Source organism: Pelodiscus sinensis, chromosome 12 (genome assembly GCF_052426305.1).
Source record: "Pelodiscus sinensis isolate ZL-2025 chromosome 12, ASM5242630v1, whole genome shotgun sequence".
Taxonomy (NCBI): Eukaryota; Metazoa; Chordata; order Testudines; family Trionychidae; genus Pelodiscus; species Pelodiscus sinensis.
The window spans coordinates 19,750,942-19,775,413 of NC_143063.1; the positions used below are offsets into that span (position 1 = coordinate 19,750,942).

Below are 24,472 nucleotides of genomic sequence, written 5' to 3' on the forward strand. Positions count from 1 at the left end.
TATAAAGGGCCCAATCCAATGTCTACTCAAAGTGGTAGAAAGAGTCCCACTGACTTTAGTTGTTTTTGGATCAGGACCATTGTGAAGCTACCTCCTTTTTATTCAGCTGCGGCTGGCTGTTTCTGTAGTAATGTCACAGATCAGCGTCGGTGACATGGCTATGGAAGTGACTGGGATGTTCTACACAAACTGTTGGGTCAGTGAATAGCTTAGTCACAAGGATTAATAAAATTAAGAAGGCTGACTACAAGGAAGACTGCTTCCATTGTGACTATCATATTGATAATCATTAGTGATTTGTAAAAAAATATATATAGACAGGTACATATCAATGAAATAGTCTGGCTAAAAACAAACAAAAAATCCACCACCACTTGTATGTTTTGGTTTGTTTCTTTGTTGTTGGTTTTTTTTAAACAAATAGGTCTACAAAGGTTAGGATCTTCTTACTCAGCTACAAATACTTCTCTATTTACAGTTGATAATCTTGTGAACTTACATTTACACTGCTGTTAGCATGAAGTGCATTAATCAATTGCTTCCTCCTGGACTTTCCTGAACACATGGAAAAGTGGGCACTTGCAGCTAAAGCTTAGGAAGTAAGGTCTTCTTGGAGTCAAGAAAAGAGAAGACACAGGACTAGTGGGGGTTAGAGCAGCAAACTGGAAGTCAGGACTATCTGCTCGGCTAGTCACCTAACCTCACTGAGTTTGCCTAATTGTAAAATGAGTATAATATTGCTTACTCCACATTGGTTTAATGAAGTTTAAACACAGGTTATAAAGCTCTTAGAGCTCCTGGATTTAAAGCTGTAAAATTTAAAGAGGGAATCTCAGTATCCTAGAATGTTTGCATTAAAACTTTTTCCTCTGCTACTAGGTATAAAACAGCTTAGTTTGACCCAATTTAACCCCTCTAAACACATGTATACTGGGTAGATAATTGTGGAAGCTAGGTCAGATGATAGTTATCTTGCCCCACAGTTACACTGACCTGGCTGATACAGTTGGAGGCAATCTATAATAAAGCTGTAAATGAATGATCTGGACACACAAAAATAGCACTGCAACCATGATAGATTAAGTGGAAGCGCACAATGAGTGTGGAATAGGGCTGTGAGTCACTCTTCCCTCCTAATCTTAAATTATTGTTTTACTGGTGATGGGGGAATATATCACTAGACAGCTTGAAATGTGAAACCAAAATGACCATTGCTCATTACTGTAAAATGTGTATTGTGAATTGCTTTTATGCAATTTCATAATTATTAATGACACTGTAATGATAATTCTGTTTATCTTCTATATACTCAAGAGAATTTGTGCATCCGTCTGTCCGTCCAGCGGTCTGTGAGTCTGTTTGTTCAAGAACGCCTCCAGAAGGTAAGAGCTTGGACCACCAAATTTGGTATGCAGCTTCCTCTTATCGTAATTTAAAGCATCATAAGGGTTTGATTGTGCCAGGACAATGGGATGTGCAATCAAATGGAACCAGAGGGCTGTGGTAGCAGGCCTAGTTATACTCCACAATAACCACAGGGAGGCAGCAAGCAAGTGCTCCCCTGTCTCTCTGACAACTCCAGAGAATCATGGAGCAGCCGCCAACTGGGGAACACCCTTCTCCAAGCCAACCCCAGGAAGCAACCACCAGGTGCTCCTACCCTTTGTCCCAAGTCCCTCACCCCATGCCCTGAGTCCTGCACTGCCACCCCCTCACACTTCCTAACCTTCTGCCTTGATTCCTACACCCCCTGCCTTGAGTCCCTTACCCCTGCCCTGACTGCTGCACTCCCCAGCCCCTGCCCAGGTCCCCCACCTTCTACCCTTACTCCTGAACCCCACACACCCCTATCTCCCTGCTCTGAGCACCCCATGTCCCCAACCCCCTGCCTTGACTCCTGCACCATCCATACTCTCTGTCCTCTACCATGAAGGACCCAAGAAACATCGGGTAAATCTAGTAGACTATAAACTGAAGCATTATACATATGTACACTTCTTGACTATGGTGGGAAGTGGAAGGATACTTTTAGTAATAAGAGCTGCCCCCATTCAATTAAAAGAATGTTACATGTTCTGTTTCCTTTGAAACACCAGATGGCTTCCTAAAAACTCCCAGGACGCACAAAAGCTCATGATCCTATATATTTTTGTTAGTTTCTAAGGTGCCACAGGAAAACTCATTTTTAAAGTTACAGACTAACATGGCTACTCCTCTGAGGTTCCCAAGATGGTGATGACTGAGATGGGTGTTTGTAGTACAGATTACTGTGAGTCCTTCATTTCAGAGCTACAGCTTGGACTAAAGTAAATACAAATATTGGATTTAATCAATATGTTTTGGCTATAACCAATATTGTGGCTCATCTACCTGGGAAGATATCATTTCAAATGCTTTGGCTGTGGTACATATCTATGGTCAAACTGTAAATATACTAGGCTAAATCCTCTATCAGTATAAATCAGCATAGCTCCAGTGACATCAGTGAAACTGCGGTGATAGATACCAACTGACTTGATCTATTATATTTTGACTTCATTTAGTAGTGTTTATATGGTTCAGGGAAGGGGGTTTCCATTACTAAACTGCACGATGCTCAGACCCTACAAATGGTTATGAGCATACTTACCCACATGAGTAGTTTCCTTGAGTTAAATAGAACTATTCATACACATAAAGTAACACACCTGCTACATTTCTGCAAAATTTTTATCTAAGATTGTAAGCCAGGCATATTTTGAGAAATTATATTTTTAAAAATGTGAATTTTTCCCTTTTTCTGTTTTTCCTTCCTTCTCATTTCATCAGATGAATGGAACCCATCAGTTCTAACCAAAAAAGTAAAGTTAAAAGAAACTACAGTATACTAAACAGTCTCCATTCAGATGCTAGCATGACCATATATAACCCTGAGTAGCCTAAAGAAACAATTGTAAGAATCTATGTTATCTTCCTTCAGAATTTTGTCATTTTTCCTCCCCAATTGTGTAATTCAAGGATGAGGGCCAAAGCTCACAGTGTGATATTAGAGGGGGCTTTATTAAAAAAGGAGTAGACATGTGTTGTGGATGATTTCATAACATTGTCAGCCTGCCATGTCCTCCCTTTCTATCTCAAAAAAACCTCCCTACTTCAAATCACATTATTATGGTGCTTTCATAGACACAAGATGGATACAAATTTATTTTCTGAAAATATTGAACAGTTTTGGAGTTTTATACTGGTGATTTTAAAATATAAAAGCCTGCTCAGCCACTCCCTTTCACTTTGTATTCATCTGTGGAAATGTGGGTGCAAAATGCTCCTAAATGACCATCACAAGATGTGTCCACTCTGTCTAATTATGACATTAGACATTAGACAAGTCTAATTAGACACCCATGACACAATATTGATTATAGCCAACATATATTGAATAAATCCAATGTTTGCATTTACTTGAGTCCAAGCTGTAGCTCTTAAACAGAAGGCTCACAGTAATCTGTACTACAAACACCCAGCTCACTCACCACCATCCTGGGAGCCTCCTGAGGTAGCCCTGTCAGTCTGTAACATTCAGGCTATGGGACCATGTGACGGGGTGTATCATCCGCGCGCTGAGCTGCCAGCCGTGGACCAATCATTGTGATCCCAGGAGGCCAGGCCTCCTCTTCCCTTCAGTGCATGCTCCAGGTGGAGAACATGAATAAAAGGAGACCGCAGCCCAGCTCAATTGAGAGAGATGATGGAGGAGGAAGAATGTACAGGCCGTCCTCGGTATAAGTCCAAGATATATTCCACAAAACTTGGACTGATAGCGAAACAACTTAGAGCGGGGAATTTTCTTCCTGTGGCTGCCTTCTATTTTCACAAATTGGGGAGGACTGTGATTTAAGAGCGGGGAATGGCAGGACTTATAATGCATCAGTTCCTACAAGCATCAATGACTTTAGTGCGGAACAGATGTACACTGGGGCAACTTACAGCACGGACGCCCTGTATCCTACCACTTCCTGCGATGCTCCTGGCTATAGAACTTAATGACCCAGATTGCATTCCTGGTGTGACAGCCAGGGCACGTCAAGCTGCCGCCCATTGAGGAAGCTGCTGAATGTTCAGAGGGAAGAAAGGCCTATAGACTGTGTGCTTGTTTTGCTCCACCCAGAGTCATAGGCTGATTAATATTCTGCTCTGCCCAGAAGGCTATTTCCCCAGGGCATCTGCCTGCCCCAGCATGGAGGCTGTGAGGTCATAAGATGGTTTACTTGCTTTACCCCAGCCTGGGGGGCTACTAGGCCATAGTTTGTTCTGCCCCGCCCAAGAACCTTAGACAGTGATTTCACTTTGCCTAGAGGGCTAACTCTCTCAGTGCTACTGCTTACCCCAGACTGAGGGCCATCGGGCCAAAGAAGGTTGGTTTGTCTTGCCCTGCTCAGCAGTTGCACCCAGCTTGCTGTTGTGACCTGCTCAGAGGGCCTAAGACCTGGTTTGTTTGATTGTTCTGCTGTCCCAACCAGGAGCTCAAGGCCCAGGTTGCCTGACTGTTTTGCCCACAGAGCCCAGAGGACTATCTGAGACAGGTCCCATACTGGACTGATGGGGATGCGCCAGCATAATCGCAAGGTTCCCCTAATACGGGATGTTTAACTGCAGTGTAGTCATTCAGGTTTGGACTATGGCCTGGGTTCTGGGACCCTCCCACTTCTCAGGATCCTAGAGCCTAGACTCCAACCCAAGCCCAGACATCTTCATTGCAATTAAACAAACGCTTAGCCCATGAGCCCGAGTTGGGTTTTTTAATTGCCATGTAGATATGCCCACAGTATTTAACTCCCACTCTACACAATATGTAATCAGATAAATGGCTTGATGTTCCCCCTACAAGGAGCATCCTAAATCTAACTAATTTGGGTCCCTATCTGGGAAAGTGTTAAGCACAAGTTTAACTTGAAGTTAATGAAACTTAGGCAAGTACTTAAGGTTAAACATACACTTCAGTAATTTCCTGCATTGAGACCTCTGGATCTGATTGAAAGTTCACTGAAGTCAAGAGCTTCAGGGGGTAGCCGAGTTAGTCTGTTACAGAAAAAAATAACAAATGGGCTGGTAGCACTTTATAGATTAACAAAACATGTAGATGGTATCATGAGCTTTCGTGGGCACAGCCCACTTCTTCAGATGACTGGAGTTATGACTGGAGTTGACTTTCATGGGCTTGGGATCAGGGCTTTAAATAAATTCAGGAAACTTAGGCTCCAATCCAGCCAAATATGTATGATGTGTAGTCCTGTAGACGGGTGACCTAGTCCAACTTTAGTGTGGCACTATTTGTGCTTAAAGTGAAGGACATGCTTGAGGGGCAGATCTCTGAGGATGTGTAGGTGTCTCTAGGTGCAGATGATTTCAGTTGGAGTTTAGTGGGTAACCTGCTTAGGTAATTTTACAGAACCCATTGAGAGTTTGTGTTACAGTAATGTTCTTTATTACCATGTTCACAATAAAGCATTTAAGGGTCTTTTTAAAAAATATTTTTTTATACAGTGAATAATTTTGTAGGCTTCTTGTATTATACTTCTGAAGTTCACCTGCATTTAAGAACACACATGCAGCCATACAAACACACACACTTTCTGACTGCGAAAGGCTTCCAAAATTCATTATGTGCATCCTATTTATAAAAGTAGGGTTAGTTTCACAACTCTTTAAATATTTTATTTTTAAATTCATTTTAATTAGTTTTAAATTTTATACCTAACTATGGTGTGTTGTAATGTTATAATGGAAATAGGAGAAGGTAACAGGTATTTGCTAATAGACGTAATATAGGACTTTACCACAATTTTTAAGTAATTTGATTGCTATTATATAGTGATTTATTTGAATAATTATGAATATGATTTTGTGCACTTCTTGACAAGAAGCAATATTATCTGTCTGAGATTGTAAATACTGCTGATATGACAGGTCCTAAATCATGAAAGTGCTACTTTCATGACACTTTGTTCTGTCTTCTAGTCAGAATTCAGTGTGTGAAACGTTCGAGAGGAGGTTGGCCAAATGAAAAAAACCTACGTTTCTCAGAAATCACATACATAATATACAAAATCGACCTATTGGCCCAAAACAATTGTGTCTGAATGCTGTTGGTTTGAAAATCTGAACAAGATCTTTTGGGGATTATCTTAATTTAGTATTAGCTTTCCTGCATGAGGTATGTTAATACTGCGTCACTAAAATGCAAGTGAGTGCTTTTTAGATACTAGCTGTCACAAAACACCTTACAATGCAGTGGGTTAGCTATTGATAATGTAGCCCTGGTCCAAAGCCCATTGAAACTAGTGGAAAGATTGTCAGTGACTTCAATGAGCTTTGGATCAAGTCCTATGTAGGCAAAAGGAGTAGCTGTAATGTCCTCAGAAATAGTTTCTAAACAGAAGTGTACATTACAGCATGATTTACTGAGAGTGTGCTGACAATGACACAAGGGAAATTTTGCTCTTAGAGGATCTGATGGGATTTGAACATACATCATGAGGACAGAAATAGACTTCATTTAATCCTCAGTCAAACTGTGTGTCCTTGGGAAACAGAAATACCTCGATATTCAAGGTCTGTTGTGGCATCTCTATCTGGGTGTGTGGGTGAGGTTGCTTGCCCACTTGTTGTTGTTTTGTTTGGTGTGTGTGAGAGAGAGAGAGAGAGAGAGCTTGATTCTTGCAAAAATTGAACATTTTGGTCACCAGCCAGTTGAGCTGGTAAAAATGACATCTAGCCAAATGAGAGTGTGTGTGCATGTGTGCATGCGTGCATGCACAGTTCAAGGACCAACTCCACACAACATATCCAGTGGTGTCCTCCTCAGTCTTTGAACTAGCTCGTTGCCCTGCATGTAGTCATGCCTGAAGATATATACTAACTGCAGACATTGCTGTGAATGATGAGCATAAGGGATCTTTAGATAGGGGCACACAGCTGGTACCACTTTGATCTGGGTTCAGTTTCTGACTTCTTCACATAGACTTCCTGTGTGACCTAGGACAAATCTCTTAGGCCCAGATCCTCAAAATCAAAGGAAGTTAGGAGTCTAAATATTTTGAGGATATTCCTCATCTTCCACATGTGAAACGGAAGTTGTACTTTCCTACCTCACAGGGTTGCTCTGAGAGGAAAATACCATTAAAGATTGTGAGGTAACCAAATATACTGCGACGAGGCTCACCCACACTGACACCTGCAGGAAACAGGTGTCCCGGGCTGTCAGGGTATGTCTAGACTTCATCCCTCTGTTAGCAGAGGAATGCAGATTAGGCAGGTTGACATTGCAAATGAGGCAGGGATTTAAATATCCTGTGCCTAATTTGCATAAAAATGGCCACCACGTTTTGCTGACTCAGCACTTTGTCAGCAAAAAGCGGCAGTCTAGAGGGGGATCTGTCGAAAAAGACAGACTTTTTCAACAGATCCCTTATGCCTCCTGCAAGGAGGTTTACAGGTTAAATATTAACCATTTGTGAACTGGATGGACTAGTTAAGTGGTACAAGGCTATATTCAGTTGAGTTTTAATCCTGCTCAGGTCAATACTGACTGAAAGTCATTGCTCTCTGTGATTGGCATCTGAGAAATAGGTACGTTTAAGCATCATCTTTATAAAAGATGAGCCCATCTGAGGCACTAGATAAATTTTAAAACATCTCACTTGACTCAAAATGTCCGATTGTTTCTGTTGTGGTCTGCATCACAAAAACCCACCACAACTGGCACTGATTCTTTAGTCTTTAAATGAAGAAGGAATATCTCAGACTGCTCAAGTAGCAGTTATGGGCGTGATATTCAAATTACTGGGTGAGGTGCTTGGGCCTGTGTGAGACAGGTCGTCAGACAAGATGGTCCCAACAGTCTTTTCTGGCCTTAACCTCTATGAATCTGCCAATTTAATGGTAACCTTAGAGGGCAGCCTTAGCATCAAAGCTAGATACTGCATGAGCATGTGTTTCCCTAAATTGTTTCTACATGTGAAGACTGAGGCATGTGATTGAGGTAGCAAGGAGTGGAAGGTCGGAGCTGTTGTGACTTTGCTCTCCGGGGTTTGTCAATTTGGCACCGTCCAGGAGCATTAGCTTCACACAACTTTTAAGTGTAAAAGGTACAAACCCTCAGCCCAAATCTTGGTGTGGACCTGAACACAACCTTCTGGCCTTGAAATGGGAATGCTCTCTGGTGAGTTATCCTAACACCATTGAACACCCTGCCATGAGTTCACATTGCTACAGCCTTTTTTTTTTTTTTACAGTGGAATTAATGACTTGCAATAAGACAGCTTGTTGTGAAATCTTGTTGGAAATCCAAACATGGCAATTTACAAGTGTCAGCAGATTTTTTTTTTTTTGAAAATTTGTGTGGCAATACAAGCTGTGCATTAGATGTTGGAATCTGGCCCTTCAACCTCACCACAGTGGTGATCCTGGAATCCCATGCAGACTCTCTTTCTTTTCATTCATTTTCTTGCTGAATAAAACAGTACAACATAACTTGCTTTATGCAACTCTTTTGCATAGGTGGATTGCTTTTCAGGAGCTGGAAATCCTGCCTGCAGCCTTATTATCTAATTTAAGCAATGTTTTAGTTTTTACATTTAGTTTTTAGTTTTTCACACTAAAATACATGCCTCGCTCTGTATTGTTCTTTAGAACAGCAGTTGCAATAAAGGAATAAGAGAATGTTCAAAAATTAAAAGAATAGGCCTAGCCAAAAAAAAAAATGCTTATAGGAGTTTTCTGGCATCTATATTCCCTCTTTTTATTCCTAATCTGCAGCATGTATTAGTAATAATCTTTGCAATAAAAACCAAAGATATGGATCGAGATCCAAATTTTGACGTCTAAATGAAATACTTGCAACAAACACAACTTGTCTGGAATTTAATGCAGCTAAGAAATAATTTTCTTCTGTTTCATGGCAAAAGAGTCTTTGCATTTGGCTGGAAGACCAGGAAATTGTGGGGGGTGATCTGAGTATTCATACTATTAGAAACGGTCTAAATAAATCTCTGCATGATGCTGTATAACATTCAAGTAGGAAAAAAGCTTCTAACAGATTGCCTCATCTGAAACTTGCGCTTGGCATGTTAAGCATGTTTTACATCACCAAGTTTCTACTACAACTGTTGGAACTAGGCTGCACCATGATTGAGAGGTTTGGAAGACCTCAGCTTCGGGAGTTTATTAAGTCATACAGACAAATAAAGAGGCTCTGTCAAGTAGCTTAACTCCCAGCATTTGACTTACCTTTACACTGATATAGTCTAATAGTGAGTGTAATGTGGAGCTGCAGTATCTGTCTGCAAAGGGGAAAAAAACACCCCCCGCTGCTGAAAACACAGAAATAAAGCAAAGTGTATAGTCATTTTTTATACTACCTACGCACTGAAGCACTGATTCACTGAACTAATAGGCAAACCTGCTTCCAGTGACTGGGAAATTTGGTCCAGGTAATAAAATTACTCACACTTACAAAATGCCTTTCATCCTAAAAAGTCAAGTTCGGCAGTATATTGGTACTGTATAACCCAGTACAAACTTCCACAGGTATGATGCTTAGTGATTAAACCAAAAATGCCACAGCTTACTATGTAGTTGGCGGGTATGCCAGATATTCACTGGAATAACAATATCCACAAAGGAATAATTCCATCTGGTGCTACTGTCTTGCATAAGCACATAAGAATGGCCAAAGTATCCATCCAGAGCAAAGGTCCAGCTAGCCCAGTATCCTGTCTTCCAACAGTGGCCAATGCCAGATACCTCAGAGGGAATGAAGACAACAAGGAATCATCAAGTGATCCATCCCGTTGCCCACTCCAAGCTTTTGACAAACAGAGGGTAGGGACATCATCCCTGCCCCCTTATGATTAAGCAAAATACAGGACTATGTAGCACTTTAAAGACTAACAAGATGGTTTATTAGATGATGAGCTTTCATGGGCCAGACCCACTTCCTCAGATCAAATAGTGGAAGAAAATAGTCACAACCATATATACCAAAGGATACAATTTAAAAAAAATGAACACATAGTATCCATTGATGGACCTAGCCTCCATGAATTTATCTAGCTCTTTTTTGAACCCTATTACAATCTTGGCCTTCACAATATCTTGTGGCAAGGAGTTCCACAGGTTGTTTATTGTATGAAGCTTATGCTCCAATACATCTGATAGTCTATAAGGTGCCACAGGACTCCTCGTCACTTTTGCAGATCCAGACTAACATGACTACCCCTCTGATACTTAAAGCAAGGTAAAGGTTTGATTGTGCCAGGAAAATAGGATATGCCTGGAATGGGATTGCTTCTCATAAACCCATACAGAAATGAGAGAGTGACCAGGCAGGTGAAAGGGGCTGGCTGAGGGTTCTTCCCTCCTCCTCTCTCTACCAGGGACTGGCCCAGCCATAAGCCTCCCACCCTCCAGATGAGCTTTAGGGAGTGGGGAGGGCTGAAGCTCCCCACCCATGCCTATGGGACATTGCTGGCTGTTCCCCTTCATCAGGGAGTGAGAGGAAAGTGCAGTTTTATACATTCCTCATACTGGCTGGGGAGTGCAGGGGGCAGACAAGCCTGGATTTGCCCCAGCCATATGACATGCATCCCTCCCCCGGTTATTCCCACTGGAGTTGCAGCGGCCATGGACAGGCGCTTCTCACCTGACCACAAGATGCTGCTGAGATAGAGGGCCGGGGTAGTCTTTTCTCCACAGAGCAGCCTGCATACTGAAGCTCTCCTTCCCAGCCTCACTCCAGAGCAATGATTCAAATTAAACATATGCATTTTCATTTTTTCCCCAAAAAAGCAAAAATTAATTGAATGAAGGACCCAAGCAATAAATACCAGATAAATCTTCCAGTAAGTTAATAAGTAGAAGAACAAATGGAAATGACTAGTTGTCAGTGGTCTGGTTCCACTAGCAGGTCAATAGGCCACTGGTTTTTAAAAGTAATTAAAAGCAGAACTCTCACTTAGCATAGTGGCAGTGCGGCCCTATGTCAGGATCTATCGGATACCTGAGTTCCAGACATGCAAAGCTGACTGCTGTCAATCCATCTGTGTGATATACTAGCTGCTTTTCTTAAGGCAGTGGTCACCAACTGTAGATCAGGATCTACTGGTAGATCTTGGAGACTCTGACAGGTGATCCTAACTGGTTTGGCTGGGAGGCTACAAAGTGCTGGCACTTTAACTGCCCCTCCCCACACTGCTGCTTCTGCCCAGACCTGCCCTGTGGGGAACTCCTGCTTGTTGTTCAGGGTCAGGGAGACAGAGGCAGGGAGGCACTGATATCAGTCTGTCCCATCTTCACAGAGTGGGGGGGTTGGGCTCAGCGAAGGGGTGGGGCAGGGGTATTTGTGTTTGAAGTAGATCCTGTACTGACTTAAATTCAAAAAGTGATCTTGTGCTTAAAAAGGTTGGAGACCACTGTCCTAAGGTGTATCAAGAACGAATGTTGTGAATAAAGTGGCACCAAAATGTGATTCAGATCTAAAATGTTCCCTTGATTTTAACTTAAGATTCTGATCTAATTGACATCTTTTCCATTAACTTGAGCAGTAAACTTACCACAGACTCATGAGAGCAGGGCAGTTGGGAGGCCCAAAGGACATGTTTTATTCCTGAAGTGAGTTAGCCTGGCACACATTTGCTTTCTTCCCCACCCCCAAGACTGCCCTCCTCTACTCATCATAAAGAGATGGGCAATAGGCCATGCTTGGGATGCTTGGAACCATCTGCCAACAAAAACAGAAAAGAAAATAATTATGAATGGTGTCTTCCCATGCTAATCATTGCAAAGGAGTGTTCCAGCTTGTTTATAATGGCTGTAGCCTAAGGGTGCACACTGTATAAATTGTCTGATTATAGGATACAGAGCACTTCTTAATAGGCCTCAGATGATTAGAAGAGGGGAAAGAAATTAAAGAGGCCATTTCCCTTTAGGTATGCAAATAGACTGCAGAACAATAGACAAAGATATGATAGACCATGATGAAACATACTCTTTTCTTTTACCTTAAATTATGTACTAGGCAAGTAGCAAGCTTCACTACATGTGTCAGCTGAGATGTGAATTGTTTCATAATTGAAACAATGCCATTGCTGGATATTGTATGTTAGCTTTCAAGATAAACTACCACGTTTTGTGTCCTCAAGCATTTGGGGCTTGCTGCCTGGATCTGAGTCAGGAAGGGGTTATATTCTGACCTCAGTTTAATTTAGCTCTGCCTACTTGTGCTGCTTTGAGCTTCTAGACAGTAGAGACTAACTTGGCTTTTGGCACATTGGCCCTTCCTCTAAAGTTTACATGTCTGCATCTGCTTGGCAGTTAGTTTTTCAAGGCCAATTTGAAAGCGGAGTCAGTGTGTTTAAACAGTCAAGTACACAGCAGGCTTCATCTCTTATTTGTCTCTGTCTCACACACACACTCACTCGTATGCGCACACACACACACATCGGCATGGGTCAAATATCTGCTCTTTCCTGCCCACTTTTCTTTACATCCTTGTACTAGAGCATTTTGGGATGCAAATTCAAGTTTCCTGACACTGCAGGAGCTTAAAGTAGCCTTGATAGCTTAACCTAGATCTTAGGGAAACGAATAGTGGGAGGCGATACTATTGGCTTTGAAGATTACAGGGGAGATTTTCAAAGACAACATTGAAGTTAGGTGCCCAAATTATTGTGACAAGCAGAGAAAGTTGAGTGATTAAAAACCGCTATGTTCCTTTAAAAATCTCTCCTCACAAAGAGAGGTTTCACAAGGCATGGCAAACTCTCCTGAATCAGAAAATGGTTTTGAATGCTTAGTAAAATTCTAATGGATGATTTTTTAAGTTCACGTATGAATGAGGTGCTGATCCTGGCCATGTTGTACCATATTGCCAAATGGTGTGCTGATTATGCCACTGAAGCCCAACTTCTTGCTCTGGTCTCCCCCAGACAAGGCACAGAGTTGGGGTTACCAACCCTCTGAAGAGCAATCCAGACACTGAACCATTTCAGCTCTGGAAGAATGCAGTTCTATGGCACAGCACCCTTAAAAGGGAACCCAGCCCTCAAAATGGAATAAAATTCCAAATAAATCCATCTTCCTCTGAGTAAAAGTTTTACTCAAAGAAAGGTCATGAAGATTATTTGCCCTCTTTATTAATTAGAGAGAGAGATGCACAATGGCCATCTGCCTCACAGGTAACAATTATTAAACTTATTGCAAGCAGATTTTTACCCTAAAGAGCTGTTCTTGTTCTAGGCATAATCTTCAGGCCAAAAATGATTATTTACTCTGATCTGAGTCCCCAGCCACCTTTTGGAGCATGTCACAACAGTCAAAGACTAAAAGCCTGATAATTTCCTCTTGTCTTCCCCCAGGTCAGGAATATCTTGTCCTACATTTCCCAACCTACCTGGGTCAAGAAATAGAATCCCAGGACCATGTGGTATGGTCACATGTTTTACTAATCCAATCACCTTTGGATTTACAGGACAATTAAGGCTGTTTACTTTCAACTTCTTCTCTGCTCCCCTCTTATTCTGGGGGAGAAATAAGGTATTTTACCTCTTTGTCTAGAGCAGGGTACTACCTTCATCCAGTCTGTGTTGCTCTGGTGAGCAAGTAGCCCAGCCTCAGGTGTCTCTGTCCAGTGTCTTAATCACAATGCCATCCTTCCTTCTTACTAGAGTAGAGTGATTATTATAGTTGTGTAGACCAGAGGTCCGCAACCTTTTGCTCCCGGCCCACCAGAGTAAGCCACTGGCAGGCCGCAAGATGCTTTGTTTACTTTGAGCATCCACGTGTACAGCCCGCCACCGCTCCCAGTGGCCAGAGTTTGCCATTCTCAGCCAAAGGGAGGAAGCCAAAGGTTGCTGATCCCTGGTGTACACAATTAGTTAGAGCTGCCTTGTCATTGGCTTCTCACAATATATAAGGGGAGATTCTGAAGACAGTTATTCTTTCAGTCTGAGGCAGGACAGAGAAGACAGTCTTCAGGAAAAGAGAGAGAATTTTATGAGTGGCCATTCCAGACTTCCAAGAGCAGTAAATTGGGGTTTAGAGTGGTATTGCTTTTCTTTCATTTATTTCACCAAAATAACAAGGGAAACAGCACTTTGAATGTAACACTAATGAATAAATAACACAGTCATTTGAAAGCTGCTTGCTGAGACTAAAAAATAGATTCAGTATTATTTAATGGCCCAAATGTTCTATTAACATTGCAGGGTAGGATGCTAGGGACTTGTATAACTGTTCAACTCAAGATGCAGACATAGCTGAATGACTTATCTTAAAGGCTTGGTTAGTAAGGGCATTACTGCCATTACATGTGTGTTCTGCATGTATAGCGTCTTCAGAGTCTTTTGCATATATTAGAGTATGTCTATACTACAGGACAAAGTCGAATTAAGATATGTAACTTCAGCTTCATTAATTGCATTAGCGGAAGTCAAAGCAGTTTAACTCGCTTTTGGTGCTGTCTACACTGCAGGAAGTCAAAGGAAGAACACTCTTCCTTTGACTTCCCTTGCTCCTTGTGAAAGCAGGGTTATCGGCATCGACCAGAGTGCCCCTCTCAGTTTGAATTAGCTGTCTTCACTAGACCCACTAATTCAAACCCTGGAAAATAGACAGTGGTAGCTTCGCTCTTCCTCTGTGATGTAGACGTACCCTAAGATATTACAAGATGTTTGGATTTAAATATTGTATCTGAGTCTTTTACTCCATGGCTATGTCTACACTGGCATGATTTTCCGGAAATGCTTTTAACAGAATAGTTTCCCTCTAAAAGCATTTTTGGAAAATCGCGTCTAGATTGGCAGGATGCTTTTAAGCGTCCATGGCCAATCTAGACGCGCTTTTCCGAAAAAAAGCCCCGATCGCCATTTTCGCGATCGGGGCTTTTTTTGCGGAAAAGAAATCTCTGCTGTCTACACTGGCCCTTTTGCGCAAAAGTCTTTCAGAAAAAGACTTTTGCCCGAATGGGAGCAGCATAGTATTTCTGCAAAAGCACTGACAATCTTACATGAGATCATCAGTGTTTTGCGGAAATTTAAGCGGCCAGTGTAGACAGCTGGCAAGTTTTTCCGCAAAAGCAGATGATTTTGTGGAAAAACTTGCCAGTCTAGACACAGCCCATATGCTTATCATTCTAGAAACAAACGCTCAGACACAAAGGAGGCTGGTACTACATACCAGAGGAAAGCCCTCAGAACACAAATAAACAATACTGCCATTTTGCAGTGAGATTGTAACCATATTTTTAACAGGCTATTCCCATGGGCTAGAGCCATGGAGGTTCAGAGGAGCTAACTGTAGGTGGGTCTAGCTTCGTATGATCCAGTGCCAGTTTGAGAGATCACGGTACATTAAATACACAGAGGGACCCTCTGAGCTCCTTGAAACATGAGAATGTGCACAGTTACATTAGGGTACAAAATAGGAATATAAACCCTCAAGTGTCAATGCATATAGCAGCCAATAAATGGGAGGTGTTATAGATGGGGATTGTGCATTATGTGTTGGCTGTCCCAGAGTTATTAATTATAGTGTTTCTTGCACCTTCCTATGCAGCCTCTATTATTGTGAAGGCAAGATACTGGACTAGAAAAACTAATATGATCTGGTTTGGCAATGCCTTCTGCTCTTGGCCCTGACTCAAGCAGCGAGTGGGTGAAGCAGTCAGGGGAGGTGAGAGGAGCCCTGGAGGATGGGATAATGGGCCACTCCTGTGAACTCTTCCTAGTTAAGGCTGAAAAGTTGCAGATAGCAGAGTTGCTAGTGGCTCCTTTATATCCTGGCTTCTCTTCATGCTGTCTTCACCCCTTGGCTGGAAGCCCAGTTACAACTTACTTGGGCAAGTACACAGCAATATAGGGTTTTGTCTTATCATTTTGGGGTGTGCTATCTACTCTCCTGAGAAATAGCTCACTGTCTGCATGGCTGTTTATACTCATGCTAGCTGGGTGTGCAGTGTCCAGATTCTACATGCCACCCAAATGTTGACCTAGCCTAAATGTTCATACAGACAAGCTCTTGGTGAAATGAGAAGCTCTGCAGCAACAGGTCTGTCTCTCTTCTATGTCTTGTACAGTCTCAGATACATTGCTAGTACTTAATTAACAATGTTACAACACAGGTGCAAGGCTGATTTAGGCCTAAGGAATGTAACTTGGGCTTGTGGTCTTCTCTTATCTGTCCTGCCACTGGAATCCAGGAAGGACAAGAAGTTGTACTGTGATCTACCTAGCTATTGTATTGTATTTATTACTGCGACAGATAAGCACTTTCCACAAACATATGGCTCTCTCCCTCCTCTTATTTTAATGTAATGTATGTCTAGCATAAGGATGAAGTTGCTACTTCGCACACTCTAAACCATAAAAGAATGAATTGGTACTCTGCAGCCTTTTTAAAGTCAAAAATTGCATCTTAGAATCATATCTTTACAGATATGCTCCGCTAGAATCATGCATGAACACATAGACTCTACACAGATTCAGTTGAAGGATCCCTCCCCTCTCTCATACACACGCTGGTTCAGTTAAAGGATTGGGACCATAACATGAACCACAAAAATAATTGTGATGAAATGGGATGTGGAAAAGGGTAATAGTGTTGCTTTTAATAGCAAAACAAATATATTTCATTTCATTTCATGTTTGTGTTTTTCCTTTTTCTTAACTATTGGATAGATGAAAAGCTTTGAATCCATTTTGAAATATGGTATTATATAGCCTACATTAGATACCTTTTGAAACAGCGTGTGTGGGTGTTTGTGACATTTCTGAAGTTTCATGATTGACAGGCACTGCTAGAAAATGTAGTAATATGAAGAATCTCTTGTTTCAAGAATATTGAGATTTCTTCTGAGTTTGAGTCTGCATTCCTGCATCTCTGGCAGATGACAAGGGGTTTGCTCATGTGGACTGTAATATACTGAAGGGAGCTGAGACTTTTAGACTAACCACTTTTTTTCTTGTCCCACACAAGCTAAAAATTGTAGCCCCAAATTACCTCAATCACACTGAGAAGTATGTTAAGACTCATGTACGTAGGGAAATTGTCCAACATAGTTATGGTAGAATAATTATGTTACTGTGGCTATGCCATGTGGTCATAGTACTCTGGAATAAAAGAGACTTATTTCTGGTATGAATACTTCATCTTAAAGTCACTTTCATTCAGAATACTGTGACCACAGGGGACATTATACCAACAGAGCTATAACTGTATAATTATATCTATGGCAATCAACTTCCCTGTATGGACAAGATTTTACTCTGTCCTCATCATGGGTTTGTCATAAGCTTAGAGCAAGGAGCAGCACATTGGGTTCTCTATTAGCAGTCCCATTGATTTAATGAAACTGATCTAAACCCGATCTCAGATGAACTTTCTGAGAGTTTTTCCATGAACATCAATGGGATTCAGTTAGGAATAGTGTGAACAAGGATGGCAGAATCTGGCTCTGTTTTTGAGATGCTTGTCCATTAAGTTCCTTGTGTTTTATTTTTTAAATAAGAATTTGCACGTTTGACTTTTAATTTACATTAGCAAATACAAATTGTGCCATTTTATTGTAATATCCTAGATGTGACTGTGACAGGGTGAGGTCACAGAAGAACCCTTCGGATTGTTCCCCCGTTTGCTGATTATGCCACTGACACCTGGCTGCTTGTGCTCCAGGGCTATCCACCATCCTGTCCTGCTGAGCCAGATTCTTTTGTCTCCCCCAGACAAGGCACTCAGTTGGGGTTAATGCCCTCCCTCCCCCAAAGAGCAATGCAGACACTGAACCACTTCAGCTCTGGGAGAATGCAGTTCTAGGGCACAGCCCCCTCAAAAGGGATCAAAACCTCAAATAAATCCATCTTTCTCTGAGTAAAAGTGTTACACAAAGAAAGCTCATGAAGATGTTCACCCTCTTTATCATTGTGCTTGTGTTCCGTGGCATGGAAGTCCATGCCAGTCACTGGAGCATTCCAAGTTCTGCCTGTCATCATTGCCTTCACTTGGGTTGAGTTAATATAAATGAAAAGCGGATTTGGCTCACTGTGTCTTAGTAGTCATAGTTCAAGCTGCGCAGGAAATGGTTTCCTATCTTGCAAAACTTTGGGATTCAAAATATTTTTTGATTCAATATTGGGATGAACCTAAGACCTTTCAAAGTTTTTCATGCCTATTCAGGGGTAAGTGGGTCTCTCTCCCATTTTCCATGAAAAACTTTGATAGGTTTATCTCAGTGCAGCCCATACTCTCCTACTTCCCACATCCCAGGTGACTGCCCTATCAACAAGACTATTAGCAATTGTGGGGTTTCTTTCTCTATCTGACCAGAAATTCCATCCTGGGCCTATTGAAACTTTTTCCAAAACTGATACAAGGAAAAATTTGGATTTTGATAATCTGCATGTCCTGACTCCATGTTGAGGCTTTAAAAAAAAATCCTGATCAGCTCTACTCAGAATACATGCTGGTAAAAAATCAGATACTTTTTTTATATTTCTTTAACTTAAAGATTTAAAACTTTCCCCCCTTCTCTCCCTTTTTATTTCTCTCCACCTCCCCATCATAATTTAAGTGACATAATGGGAAAAGAACAGGAGAAAAGGAAGAAAAGAGAAGAACAAAAGATGTCATCTTTTGAAAACTAACACATTTTTAAAATGAAAAATTTACATACAATTGTTGAGAAAAAAATCATTTAAAAATCAAACAAATTCAGAATTTTAGCATCTTAAAGATGCTATATGATTCCTAAACATGAATAAAAAGATAAATAAAAAGGAGCAGTTTGGTGAAAATATGGCCTAAAAGTTTTTCACAAAAACAGATTTTACTGGAACTACAGTTAAAGAAATGTGTTTTTATTGTTTTCTGGTAAGATTAATGAAATCACATAGTGTTTTTATAGGAAATTTAAGTCAAAGAAAGATGTTCTGGAGTAGTGTCTGTTTGCCATTTCACCAATGTATTACAATAGTGAGAAAAATATGTTATATCTTCTTGTTTTGGGAAAAATATACCACTTTCAGTAGTGAAAAATAGTATTTGCTTCAGTGAAGAATGAAGGCATGCAGGGTGATTGAAGAAGCAGAGAGAAAAGCTCCATTTAGTTGTGAATTTGCTTTTCACAAATTAGACCAGTTGGGCTATTTCTATCAGAAGATATTTACCCAAAGAGGATGGATGGGAGACTATCCAGTCACATTGAAAGCTTAGGTTCAGAACAGCTAAAAAGTCTTTCTTTAGCCTCCATAGCATCTAGAATAGAAAGGACATCTAAAAGACATGCTTCTTTTTTAGTTTGCCACCATATAGCATCAGCACTACAGTTTTTAAACTAGGATAGCTCCTAAGTTGTCTTTATCATGTGAAAAACATTGTCATTGATCAAGGCAGAATCATTCTGGACTAGAAGAAATTCAGATTGTTACAGTTGGTTTGTCTTTTTGGCTTTCATCGAATTACCAAAACCTTCAGTTTAAAAGTTCACAAAACCCTGATCCAAATGTTCAGTGTCCTATAACAACTTAGTTTATGCAGCCTGGACACGAGAAGAACATGCACAAAAAGAAAAAAATTTGTCAGCTGTTCACACCTGGGTTACGTCTACATAGCGTTTTCTTGCGCAATACCATATGCAAATGAGGTGTGGTGATGAATATTGCCGTGCCTTATTTGCATACTTAATGAGCCACCATTTTGTACAAGGGGCTTTTGCGCAAGAGCTGTTCTGCCGCTTATTTTCAGGCAGAATGTCTCTTGCGCAAGAGGGGGTTTTTGCACAAGAAAGAGCAGTGTAGACTGCTCCTTCTTGCGCAAAAGCCTCTTGTGCAAAAATGGCAGCTAATTAAGTATGCTAATGAGGCAGGGCGATATTCATTGCTGTGCCTCATTTGCATATGTTATTGTGCAAGAGAGAGCAATGTAGATGTAGCCTGGAGTCTCTGATCCCCAAAGGAAGATCATGTAGAACCCAACCCAGAACAGTATGTTGAGAACTTCAGATTGTTCTTGAGAGAATTCAGATTTAGCTAGGCAAGGCTGAGAACTTCTTCAAGGGACTTTGATACCTAATCACTTTAATATCTATCAAGCCTTAACTGGGGGGCAGGGCTACTTAGGAAGTCCAGGGCTTTAAAAATCCCAGCATAAAAAAACCCAGAGGAGCTAGTGAACTTGAGCAGCTAACAGGAGAATTTTGCAAGTGAGTTTAGATGGGGAATTTGAAGGGAGCTAGAAACACTTGACATTCTCTAAACTTTTTAAAACTAAACTAAAACCAAACCTATATGCTTTAAATAAAACCCTATTTAAAAAGGAATTAGCTATAGGAGTAAAAAAGAAAGTGCAGGCATAATACCAGTAACGGGGCGAGGGCGAGGGCTAACCAGTTTATTGCACCAAATGGAGCATGCATGATTACCTGTCCTAAGTACATGTGGCATAAGTGTACATTCAGTGCAAGGAGCTCCTGGTATAGGTATAATGGTGCAGAGAGGAGGGGGTTAGATTTATTAGCAACTGTGGAAAGTATGAGGCTATACAGGAAGGATGGGCTTCATCTAAATAAAAATGGAACCAGATTGCTGGCACTTAAAAGTAAAAGTTTGTTGAGCAGTTTTTCAACTAATTGTTAGGGGAAAGTTGACAGGTGTAGAGGAGCACATGGACTGGACGAAGAGATCCCATGGGGATCCTCTATGTTCTAGGAAAGAGGAGAGGATGGACAATAATAAAATGTGTAAGATTTGATGAGAAACATTCCAGAAAGTCTTTGACTAAGTCCATCACCCAAGGCTCTTAAGCAACGTAAACAGTCCGTAATGGATTGATAACTGGCTAATGATGTAGGAATAAATAGTTTTCAGAATGGAGAAAAGTAACTAGTGGTGGCCCCTACAGGTCAAAACTGGGACCACTCCTGTTCAACATGCATATAAATTATTTGGAGAAAGGGCTAAACGGGAAGAGGAAAAAATTTGCAGATGAAAAAAAAACCTGCTCCAGGTAATTAAGTCTACAGCTGACTGTGAAGAGCTTCAAAAGGATCACAGAACTAGGTGACTGGGAAACAAAATGGCGGATGATTTTTAATGTTGATAAATGCAGAGTAATACATAGTGGAAAAGTTAATCCCAGCCAAACATATAAAATGACGGGGAATAAATTAGCTGTTAGCACTCAAGAGAGAGATCTTGAAGTCATTGTAGATAGTTCTCTGAAAACATTCCGTCAATGAGCAACAACAGTCAAAAAAGAAAAGAGTGTTGGGAATCATTACGAAAGGGATAGAGAATAAGAGAGAGAATATCTTACTGTCCTTATATAAATCCATAGTAAACCAACATCTTGAATACTGCATGCAGATGTGGTCTCCTTATCTCAAAAAGATACATTGGCATTGCAAAAAGTTCAGAGAAGGGTAACAAAAATTATCAGGGGTATGGAACAATTGCTATATGAAGAGAGGTTAACAAGACTGGGACTTTTCAGCTTGGAAAAGAGATGACTAAGGAGGGATAAGATAGAGGTCTATAAAACCATGACTAATATAGCAAAAGTAAATAAAGAAGAGTTATAGACTCCTTCCCATAACACAAGAACTAGAGTCACCAAATGAAATTAATAGGTAACAGGTTTAAAACAAAAGGAAATACTTCTTCACACAATCCACAACATGTGGAACTCCTGACCAGAGGTTGTTGTGAAGTTCAAAACTTCAACAAGAGGGGATGGATCACTTGATGATTACCTGTTCTGTTTATTCCCTCTGGGACATCTGACATTGGCCACTGTTGGAAGACAGGATACTGGGCTAGATTGGCCTTTGGTCTGACCTCAGTATGTTCTAACTGTGAATTATTTATTCATAATTATTTCAAAAGCACCCATCCTTTTACAGAATGTGCTACTCTCTAGTGAAGTGCTGGATGAAAATCAATTGGGAATAAACATAGAGTAGAAGTCAATACAGCAGACTTTTCATCTATGTGAGCTGAGAAGAATATCACTCTTTGAATGAAAACGTTACTGAGAGACTATACCTGCAATTTCTACATGAGCAGAACAATCACTGACTTTAAATATTTTCCTTTGATAGAAGGAGGATGACACTGGATCACTTAATATGGCTCCTCCCCTCTATTTCTCACATGTAGGATATGGGAGGGAATAAAGGGATGCTGTAAAGGCTCTTAAACCTATGAAATTGGGACTTGGAGCCAGTACAAATATTTCCTTTCATAGATTCAAGAGGCAGACTAAAGGAACAGGAGAGGAAAAGCTATGGAGCAGCCATTCTACATGACACGGTCTTCTCCAAAACTGGTAGTCATTCATCCTGGAAATCCAGAAAGAGTTAGTGATTATAGAAGTGAGAAAAAGCTGTAACTTCTATGCCCTCTCCACCCTTTATGAAGGAGGAATAGGGGGCAGCTGGGTGGGACCCATCAAGAGTAGCAGGCCTCCTATAAGAAGCCTCTGTCAGAGAAGAAGGGGAGCCTAATACAGCATGGCTGGATAACCCACTCCATTTTGGGGGGAGTTCCCTCCATTGAAAAACTAGTAAGGATCTGCATAATTTGGAGACTCTGCTTCATACCTCCCCTTCGAGAAGAGCATGGAGACTAAACTCAGAGGCTATGTCTAGACTATATGGCTCCGTCGACGGAGACATGTAAAATAGTTTATTCAGAATAGTCAAAGAAGCGTGGATTTAAATAATCCCTGCTTCATTAAAGTAAACATGGCCGTCGTGCTGTGCTGACGATGAGCTGATCCGGCACAGTGGGGCAGTCCAGATGCGCCGCAGTCGACAAGGGAAGCCTTTGTCGACTACTCTGGTAAACTTTGTTTCATGAGGCATACCGGAGCGGTCGACAAAGGCTTCACTTGTCTACCGCAGCGCGTCTAGACTTTCCCACTGTGCCGGATCAGCTGATCATTGGCACAGCGCGGCAGCCATGTTTATTTTAATGAAGCGGGGATTATTTAAATCCCCGCTTCTTTGCCTATGCTGAATAAACTATTTTACATGGCTCCGTCAACGGAGCCATGTAGTCTAGACATAGCCAGAAAGGCTATCTTTCCCCCTTCCTGTGGTTTTGGTATGATACTGCCTCATGTGGCAAAATCAATCAACTTGCCTGGGCTATGCTGAAACATTCCAGAGTTGTATCCACAGCAGAATGGGTGGGGAAGGAGTGGGTTGAGGAAAAAAGGATTATAGTTTAGACACTGAGAACAGTATAGATCACTTACTTACTAGCTACATAATTTATTTTTCATTTGCAAGTGAAATGTGTTTATGCTGTAAATTTCAAATATTCCAAAGTCTAAAATCCAGGATTTTAGTTCAGCCTGTCATAAAGATGTGGCACTTGAATCCGATTTTGGGTGCTTATCAAAAATTTAGAAAAGTTCTGTTCTGGGATTTTGGTTGAGGTCTACTTTTAAATTAAAGCATAAATACATTGGAATTCAGTGCTATCCAAAATTATTTACATTGATATATTACTTTGTAAGCCTTGATTCCAGTGGGAGTTTAGTTTGAGCATGGAATGCAGGATTGGGCTTTACATTACTAGTGGAGATGAATGTTTATAACAGTTTAACTTACTGCAAGAGGATGCAGCATGCACTCTTCCTTCTGTGGCCAGAGAGTCATCCATCATTGTGTGATAGCACAGGTAGGATGACCAAACTCTTTCATAAGGGAGCAACTGCCTCCCCTCTCCCTGTCCAGTACTCCTTGCCCTGGACATATGCCTGAAAGATTCCATAAACCACCCCTCAGATTTAATTTCCAGTGCATTCAGACTCTCTTGTTACAAGTCAGCTAGAAAGTTTAGTTTGTCTACTCCATCTTACCTTGTGCTATTGACAAGCCCACATGATTTGTCCTTGAACCACACCATGAAAAAGCAGTAATTTAAAAAGTGAAAAAATGCTAAACTTAATTGTTTTATTCCTATAAAAATAGACTCCTTCATTGTGGATTATACTGGCAAATGTTGGATATTACAGCTCTTCGGCACCCTCGGTTTGCAATCCATAACTCAAGTAATGGTTAATTATGTTGCATAGGGTTGGAAATGCTTAAATATATATAGTCCTGGGGGATAATGGCTTGCTATAATACAATTTTTATTTGATTTTCATTGTAAGCATAGACCAGGAGAGAGCAAACAGGAAAAAGGTGAAACCAGACTTTGTTATGTCTAACACAGTAATGATCCAGATTCTCAGCAGGTGCAAATAAGTATTGTTTCATCAGAGCTAGCTGAAGACTGGGCTAAATGGTGTGTGGATTTTGTGCTTGTGATAGTTGCCAGCCCTAGAGAGTGAAGTTTTCTCTTTGTCACACATCAGGTATGTCGCAAGCCATGCAGTTTCCCTCATTAACCCATGCACCGTGGTGCAGCAAACACTGTCCATCTGAGCATGTTAA

At 41.0% G+C, this 24,472-nt stretch overlaps 1 long non-coding RNA gene across 1 annotated transcript in view; it reads left to right on the forward strand.

Moving 5' to 3' along the window:
* The first annotated feature begins 1,079 nt into the window (after positions 1–1,079).
* LOC112545471 (uncharacterized) overlaps positions 1,080–24,472 on the forward strand; it is a 30,327-nt gene continuing 6,934 nt past the window's right edge. Inside the window, exon 1 of the long non-coding RNA XR_012906826.2 lies at positions 1,080–1,382. This is a non-coding gene — a long non-coding RNA (uncharacterized LOC112545471). The remainder of the gene's footprint in view (positions 1,383–24,472) is intronic.